The sequence below is a fragment of the Dermochelys coriacea genome, chromosome 22 (assembly GCF_009764565.3).
Source record: "Dermochelys coriacea isolate rDerCor1 chromosome 22, rDerCor1.pri.v4, whole genome shotgun sequence".
Taxonomy (NCBI): Eukaryota; Metazoa; Chordata; order Testudines; family Dermochelyidae; genus Dermochelys; species Dermochelys coriacea.
Genome location: NC_050089.1, coordinates 15,081,034 through 15,090,436, shown reverse-complemented (window position 1 = coordinate 15,090,436; position 9,403 = coordinate 15,081,034). Strand labels below are relative to the sequence as shown.

The window sequence follows — 9,403 nt, the reverse complement described above, 5'->3', positions numbered from 1 at the left end:
ACATAGCTGTGTAGATGTTGCCACTTGGGCTGGAGCTCAGGCTTTGAGTCCTCCTGCCCTTGCTGGCTTTCAGCGCCTGGGGGCAGGCCCAAGCATGAACGCCTGCACTATTTTTAGTCCTGGAGCCTGAGCCTGAATCAGTTGAACTGGGCTCTGAAACATGTTGTCGCATTTTGTTGTTGTGTTTTTTGCAGTGTAGATGTCCCCTAGAAGCCTGAGGCCTGGTCTACACCTAAAACTTGGCTCGATGTTGCTCAGGGCTGTGAAAAATGTCAGATCGACCAACCTCCCTGGCAGACTCAGCTAGGTCAATGGCAGAATTCTTTTGTCGACCTCGCTGCCGCCTCTCAAGGGAGTGGATTCACGACAGTGACAGGAAATCCCCTTCCATGGCTGTTGCACATATTTACACCCTGGGGATGTAGATGCAGGTGTGCCACTGGAGCACTGGTAGCATAGATGTACCAAGAGTCAGTCTGAAAGTCACTGGACGTAAGCTTCTAAGCACCTGTCTCTTTTGAAAATGAGACTTGGGCTCCTCAGTCGCTGAGGAGCTGCTCCCCTTGTCTATCTTGGGAGGAGGTTGCCCTGCTGTAGTTAAATCAGTGCTAGCCTCCCGGGTGGATGTGCTGCAAGCTCCGTGTGAAGCGTCTCCATTATGGTTTTGCAGTGGTATAGCTATAGCAATATAGTTACATTGGTGCAGATTTCCTTGGCTAGACAAGCCCTGAGATTGGCTATCACTGTTTCCCTTAGAGAGGAAGAAGTTAGGGCATGTGCCTGGAGACCTGGATTCCCATCCCTGTTCTGCCACAGCCTTCTTGTGTGACCTTGGACACGTCACTTAGTCTCTCTGTGCCTATTTTGCAGAAAGGGGTGAAGGCTGTCTACCATCTGAAAATCAGGCCCCTCTAAGGGGGCTCAGTGTATCCATGCTTCTGTCTCTTTTAGTGATTATCGGGAGATATTCAGCGATCTCCAAATCATGTTGGAGGCTACAAGGGACTGTGGTCTAGCAGTTGGAACAAGTGACAGACTCAGAAGACATGGATTCATGTCCCAGCTCTGCCACACACTCCCTGTGTGACCTTGGGCAAGTCACTTATTCTCTCTGAGCCTCAGTTCCACATCTGCAAAATGGGGATAATGATCCTTCCCTCTCTTGCAGGGGGGCGATGCCAGGAGAAACCCATTGATATCTGTGAGGCACTTTGATATTGCAGTGACAAGGGCAACAGAAGCAGCGAGCTAGAGATAGACAGATCAGCTGAACTTCCCCCCCCCCCCAGCTCTGGAATGCTGGGTTCAGACATTATGCAGCCTCTGCAAGTTCAGGGGCTTCTCTGGAGTCAGTCTGTCTGTTTGAGAGCAGGTTGCCTCATGGGACCGAGGACAGCCTTTGTTATATCCCCTCAGTGCACCCAGCTCCGGTCAGCGGGACACAGGTGTGTCTGCAGCCCTAAGCCATGCTCCAAGGTGAGCACCTGGGCTCTACCAAGCCAGGCTGGCTCCCCTCTACCCTGAATCTGAATGGGGTGCATGTACGACTGTCTGGAATGAGGACCCCAGCCTCACTGACAGTGAGCTGGCTTTTGGTACTGAACTTGTCCACTTGCTGGTTAAAATAACCCCCATCTCTGTGTTCTTACATGGCAGGATTCCCCACCGGAGAAGGTGCTAAGCCCTGGGGTAGTGCCCTGGCCCCCGATCAGCCATGGTGCTGCCCATCGCCAGCAGCAGCATGGAGCTGCAGCCGGATAACGGGCTCTGTGTCCGCAACAACATCGGTGGTTGCTGGCTGAAGTACGAGGAGCCTCGGAGCCGGAGGAACTCCATCCCCCCCATGCAGACTCCTACCGCTAAGCACATGCTTGCCTACTGACTGCCCCAGCCCCCGACGGACACCAGCAGATATGGCGCCTTCCCTCAGAAGGTAAGGTTGCTCCCATCATTAAAGGACACATTGAGGCTGGGCACCTCCATTTGACATGCAGCCCTGCCTGATGCAAGCGATGAAGAAATCCCACCCCACCCCATCGCCCACAACAATCCTGCTGAGTCCTGATCACTCTTGTACCCATGTAGTTAGGAAGGTAGACAATGGGACAGCCCAGACCAGTTGGGGACAATGTTCTCCCCAGCTCCTTTATGTGAGAGGTTCTTGACACAGCTGAGGGGTGTGTTAGCCCCAATCATGGGTGATTCCATTCTGCCTCGCTTGCTTTACCCCCAACCTCCATCCCATTGCAGTGGATACTTCTTCTGCACTTCCTGTCCTGTGCTTCTGGGCAGCTGGAAAACAGCCACCATGTTGCTCCTAAGCGGGGGGCTCCATTTCAGTTAACGTAACTTCCCAGCTCTTAAATCTATCTAATGTAGCTATCTAATGTATATTGCATAATAATCATTCATGTGGCATATGCTACCCTGAACATATATATATTGGCTAAGACAGGGGTGGCCAACCTGTGGCTCCGGAGCCACATGCGGCTCTTCAGAAGTTAATATGTGGCTCCTTGTATAGGCACCGACTCTGGGGCTGGAGCTACAGGTGCCAACTTTCCAATGTGCTGGGGGGTGTTCACTGCTCAGGCCCTGCCCCCACTCCACCCCTTGCTATGCCCTCGCTCCTTCCCCACCCAGCCCAGAGCCTCCTGCATGCCACGAAACGGGTGATCGGGAGGTGTGGGGAGGGAGCGGGAGATGCTGATCGGCGGGGCTGCCAGTGGGCAGGAGGGGCTGGGAGCTGATGGGGGGCTGCTGATGTATTACTGTGGCTCTTTGGCAATGTCCAATGGTAAATTCTGGCTCCTTCTCAGGCTCAGGTTGGCCACCCCTGGGCTAAGAGATATCTAAGTGTTGTACAAGTATTAAAGATGCAGCTGCAATGAGTTTGCTCGACATAGCAAAATTCTTGCAGTTTTCCCTCCTTCCTTCTTTACCTCTTGCTTCCTACTTCCCATCCCTCTAGTCTCCTTAGTAATTGGTTGTTCCTGCACAGATGCTGCTACTGGGCTGGGAAAGGCTTTATCAAAGAGATGAGGCTTTTATTTAACTCTGTCATAGCGAGGGCTGGGGACTGAGTCTGTATCAGTATTCATTATTATGTGTGTTAAGGTAGCACCTAGTTGCTCAGCTGTGATTGGGGCCCCATTGTGCTGTACCATACACATGAAGTGCTTAAGGTTTAAATAGACCAGACAACGGATGGGAGGGAAAACAGGCGCATTTCTCTTGATTGGTTCTTTTCCCCTTGCAGCCTGAAATGATGGTCATCCCCATGGGCCTATCAGAAGACAGCCAACAGCAAACAGACCCTGCGGCTGAAAAGAAAAATGCCCTGATGTCAAACTTTGTCCCCCACTCCTGTGGCTCAAACATCCCCGATGACAGATCAGTCCTTCAGAGGAGACTCCGTATGGTGGAGCAGAGCAGCACAGGGACGATGGTACCCGTGAAGCACCAGCCCATCATCTCTATCAACACTGAAGATCTTCCCAAGTACCGCCGGGCATTGCACAATGATCCCCTGCCTCCCGTCCGGGACATCAATACCCAGTGGTACCCACGACATGCCCTCAATGTGCCCAACATCCCCAACTCAGCACGGAAAAAAACACCCGCCCGGAGCATCGTCTCCGTGACCCCCTCAGATAAACCTCAGAACCGGCGCTGCAAACTCATCGACAACGATCGGCAGTTCAAGTGCCAGGTGAATCTGGGCCGCATCCAGGAAAAGAAGAGATTCCTGTCAGACATTTTCACCACCATTGTGGACCTCAAGTACCGCTGGTTCCTCTTTGTCTTCATGATGTGCTACATCGTCACCTTGGTGATCTTTGGCATCATCTACTTCTTTGATGCCTGGATCAGGGACGACATCAACCACATAGGAGACCCGGAGTGGAAGCCTTGCATCGAGAATGTGGACAATTTCATATCTGCCTTACTTTTCTCCGTGGAAAGTCAAAGGACCATTGGTTATGGCTCCCGGATTGTGATAGCCGATTGCACCGAGGACATCATTTTGCTGATGGCCCAGTCCATCGTTGGGTCCATGATAGATGCCCTCATGGTGGGATGCATGTTCGTCAAGATCTCCAGGCCCAAGAAGCATGCCCAGACCTTAATATTCAGCAAGACAAGGTGCATTGTCTCCCACCGGGATGAGAAACTCTGCCTGATGTTCCGCATTGGGGACCTCCGGGACAGCCACATGATGGATGCAAAAATAAGGGCCAAACTGATCAAATCCAGACAAACCGAGGAAGGGGAGTTCATCCCCTTGGAACAGTTGGAGCTGAACCTGGGCTATGACACAGGGGAGGACAGGCTCTTCTTGGTGGAGCTGCAGATCATCTGCCATGTCATCAATGACCACAGCCCCTTCTGGGAAATGACAGCAGAGTCACTGAAGAGGGAGCAGTTTGAGATCATCGTTATCCTGGAGGGCATAGTGGAAGCCATAGGTGGGTGCTCCGAGGAGGGTAGGCAGACCCCAGGTGGGTTTGGGAAGGTGTTATCCTTCCCTAGCTCAGGGGCTGCTCCATACTACTAGACCCAGGGGCGCTGTGATTGGGTTTCCTTCCTTTCCCAAACTATCAGTAGTCAGGGTACAGTACTGGCAGGACACTCAGTTCTAATACTCCCTCCCTGTGCGTCCTCAAGCAAGTCTGACTCTCTCCTCCTCAACTCCCCCATCGAGACAATGAGCCTTCCTTGCCTCCCAGGCTGGGTTGGGGAGGGAGGTGATGTCAGTAGGGTCTGTAAAGTGCTTTGAAGATGGAAAGCTGGGAGGTGATAAGTATTATTAACCCGTTGCTCTGATCCAGGGCAGCGGGACATTGATGTCTTGCTCAGAGAGACAGCTGGTGGGGCAGGGGGCTAGAAGACCTGACAGTGTGATCTGCTACAACAGGAGGTGCCATATCAGACTAAATGGCCCAGTCACCTGACCTAGTTCAACAGATTAGACCCCACACTCGTTGGTCTCTTCATCTGTTGTACCAAGGTGGAGGGTGGGGTACCAGCCCAGACCGTCTGTCCCCCTGCTGCAGTGAGGTGGGATGCTGCATGACATGAACTTGGCTTGGTTATCTCAATCCCTGTGTTCCCCTAATCAGTTACTTAACACAGTGAGCTGACTCGTGGATTTTGTTTGTTTGAAAGACGTCCAAAACCAACCACTCAGGCAGCCGCTGGCACTAACTGCTTCTCCCGCCTACACAGGGCGGGTGGGCAGACTTGGATCCTACTCATTACACAAAGGCTTGGCACCATCCCGGGGAAGAAGGAAAAGAGTAGTTAGGATCCAGCCTGTCCTGAAGAGAGACACTGCAGCTCTAGGTGGTACTGCAGGAAATGCCCATTCCCCTTCTAGGTGGCGCTGGGCAAAAACCAGATATTTTGGTTCGCTGGCAGTTTTGAAAAGCTGAAACAAATCATTTCAGGTCAGACCAAAAATTAACATTTAAAAAATTTTCAATGATTCAAAAAGTTAAAAAAAATCATTTCAGGTCAAACAAAATGTTTCATTTGACCCACAAGTAAATGTCTGTTTGATTTTGAGCATTTTTAAATGTTTGAATTTTTTTTAACAAAAATAAATTCAGAGCAACTTTTTGGTTTGAAATTTCCTTTAAAATGAAAAACTGTGAAATGTTTCATTTTGAAAATGTCAAAACCAAACTTTGATTTTTTTTCCCCTGAATGCTTTTTTGGGGTTATTTTCAGAACGAACAATTTGGCGAAACAGGTGCGAATCCACAAAACATTTGTTTCACCAAATCAACCATTTTTTCCAAACTGAAAAAAACATTTCGGTCAAAAAATTTCATGCAGCCCTACTGCTACAGTTTTAGCAAGAAAATTGCCTCCGTTGCTACTATCTATACAGCTGCAGCCAGTTGTATACAGTATATACAGTATATCTATACAGTTCAGCAGCCTGTTAGGTAACCCTACTCTGAGCCCCACTTACTATGTTGGCTCCCAGTTGGCTGCTGGTGCAACATCCCTCAGCCCTGACTGGGAAGCACTGGAAGGGATGAGAAGGGAGTTCACAATCCATGGCCCAGCCAACCCGTGGCGTCTTTTCAGGATGCTACACTGGCAGAATTAGCCAGAACATGCTCATCAGCCAGATGGCTATGGGGACCAGTACTGAACCTTTCCCCTGGAGGTCACTGGCATGACTTGGGCACAGGTGGGTAGTGAGGAGTGACCAAAGGTCGTTGCCATCGAAGGGCTGCTGGGAAGCCATGAGGTAACCCAGGGGTGGTGCAGTCCATTTATCAGTGGAGAGAGAGCTTCCTTGCAGAAACCATCACTGCAGCTGGTACTGATTGACCTCCGTGCTAGCAGTCTCAGCAAAAATGCTGTGGACTGAATGGGCCCTTCTACCCATTTAATGAGAGGTCCCTCCAGCTCGGAACTGTAGCCCAGTGTTGAGCTGACATGGAGGAAGCCTGCGGATTCCCAAAGGACCCAGATGGGTGGGTCTGGCCCTTTTCACTAGCATGACATTCACTTAAAAATGGTGGGAAGCTGTTGGAGGAAAAAAATATCCTCCTAACTCTCATGATTTTGTGGGCGAAGGGTGGGAAGACCATTCTTAAAGCTCCAGACTGGAATCATGAGAATCTCAGCTTTTGTTGGTATAAGTACTCACTTTTTAGCCCTCACAGTTGTGGAGAAAAGCTTGAAATTGTGCACCCTAGAGATTCCAAACCAGAAGACAACTTGAACAAACCAGAAATTGGTTATTTTTAAAAATCTCTTTATTTTTAAGCCCATCTCATGTTCTTTTTCTTTTTGGGGGGAGGGGGGCTGACTTGTGATTTTTGAATGCTTGGGGTTGGTGACATTGGAACTGTGTTAATTACAGGTGTGTGGATGGATGATTTGATGTTATGGTGCCCAGCTACTTGATATGAAATTTTCATGTCAATGTTTTAAGCTGCTTCTTCCCCCATCCCTTTTAAAAACCCTTGCTTTTTGTTGTTGTTCTTTATCAGTTCTCTACCTCTTCCCACTCTCACTCACTCTCTCCCCTACACACACTTCTCATGGAGCACACACCCTTTCTCAGTCTCACTCTGCCACCCTGCTCCCTCGCTGTACTATCCTTCATCGCTTCCAAATAGATTGTCTGCTGATTTGGGCTCCCTCTGCTGGTCTCTAGCTCTTGGGCTTTCTTAGAGTCAGAAAAATGGTGATTTAAAAACACGAGCTGCCAGTTCCTATTAGTGTTCAAACTTGTTCATGGTGGGGATGGGGCGGCAGAGGGACCTGAGTGTCTCCTCCCCCAGAGGGAAAGTATGGGAAAACTTGCTGCCTTATAAAGCAGTCTGGCCCATTCTAAAGACAAAAATATTAGCGCTTCACAAACATTGTTTTGAGGCCCAGGGATGAATCTTCTCTAGCAGGGACAATAGAACCATTTGCAGAACTATTCTCTTGCTACCTCTATCAGGGCAAGAAAATCACCCCTTGCAATCTGGTGACACAATATTGATCAGGCATTCCCAAAAGCTCCTCCCAGTGTGTAACTGATCTAGTCCCTACCAGTACACGATTGTTCCCTAAAGTCTATCCTCCAGATAGTTCTTTCTAGCCTAGTTTCATAGCGAAGCATTGGGGAGACAAACATGTATATGAAAAACTAAATAGCTACTGTCAATCTACATGAGTCTGACAGCAATCCTAGGACAGGTCAAACTTCGGTCTGAGAAGAGAGCCCCGCTAGCCTAGAATCACAGAGACAGCAGACATATTTGGTTCCATCTAGTCCATAGCCCGGGGAGCCAGCACAGGATTGGTTTCTTCTTGTATATTTACCAATCTGGTTTAAATGTCCTGGTTTTGGTGCACAGATTAGCACTGTCTGCTCCTTTATAATACGGGTATTTATCTGGCCCCCACAGTTGTGCTTGTCTGAACCTAAATATCCATTTCATGTGCCTCACTAACTGCACAAATACCCATTCAGCACAGGAGACTTACCTTTCAGAGGCTGAACAGACCCATGGGAATTGCCAGGTCATTCAGTCCCAGGGTTTAACCTAGTTCCATATCCTGTGTCTAACACTCATCAGTACCAGCTGGCTCAGAGGAAGGTACAAGAAACCATGCAGCTATGGGATAACCTGTCCCCAGGCAAAGTTTCCTCCTGACCCCATTAGTCAGCAGTTGTCTTCTGCCCATGAAGCATGAGGGATTATATATCCATTCTGTGTCGCTTTTTGCAATACAACCTGCCCAATTAACAGTCCTGACTGCATGTGCTTCTTTCTCACTGCAGGAATGTGTAAGAGATCCGGGCTTGACATGTCGGAGGACAAGTTCCCTTGGGGATACCGGTTCAAGCCCTGCATGACCCTGCAGAAAGGAGCCTTTTGAGTAGACTACAGCAGGTTTGAGAAGACATTTGAGGTGCAGACCCTAGCAGCCAGCGCCAAGGAGATGTACGAACTGAAGGAGATTGAACATCAGGACCAATCCACCCTGAGCTTGTACTGCGATCACCTGGTACATCCTGCTTCTCAGATGAGCTGAATGATGTTCTGCAGGATGAGGGTCCTAGTGAGGAAACCCTGGCTAGGCTGGGCATCCCCAACATCAGAGGAGGAAACAAGTGTTGAGTTCCAGAACCAGATCAGTGTCTGAGCTCCTCCCCAACACATAGTGACAGGAGACACCTCAGTGCAGTCACTTGTCTGCCCCAAGGAGGCATGCCACTGCATTGCAACCTGAGATGTCCCTGATGCAAGTGCAGGGAGGGGTAGGGGGAAATGTGCACTCCTGCTCTCCGGCCAACCTGAACGTGCATTGAAGTCTTCAGCAGTGAGCTCTGTGGTGGAGCCATTGTGCTCTCTCTCCAATATGGGCAGTTGATGCTACCTTCCTATGGAGGAGGCAGTGGGGTTAGAGACTCCTGTAGCTCCCTATTCGAGGCTGGGGTAAGGTACCAGGGAAATGTGGAACAAGGGCTTGGGCCACACAGCCAGGAGGCTCATCAGCTATTGACTGTTATGGTGGAGGAAATGTCACCTTTCCTGTGAATGTAAGGTGATGCCCCAGGCTATGTCAAGCAGCAGCGATCTAACTTGAGACCTCTAGATCTAAAAGCAGGAGCCTCTACGGCCTTGCTAAATGACCAGCTCTGCTAGCTCACAGGCTGTAGCAGACAGCACATATCTAGCAGAGAGTGACAGAGCGCCCCACTGTGTAGGTCACAGGACAAGAATTAACAATCCCACCTTCAGTCATCCCAGGGAGTGCTGCTTGGAGGGGGACAGGGAACCCCTCTCCATATTCTCCGATTCCTGTTATGCCCACATCAGTCACTTTCGGGTTTATGCAGCCCTTTTGGTTGAACACGTTCTCCTGCCGTGTCCTTCAT

At 49.8% G+C, this 9,403-nt stretch overlaps 1 pseudogene; it reads left to right on the top strand.

Moving 5' to 3' along the window:
* Window positions 1-1,309: 1,309 nt before the first annotated feature.
* On the top strand, window positions 1,310-9,189 carry LOC119846665 (annotated as a pseudogene).
* The last annotated feature ends 214 nt before the right edge of the window (window positions 9,190-9,403 follow it).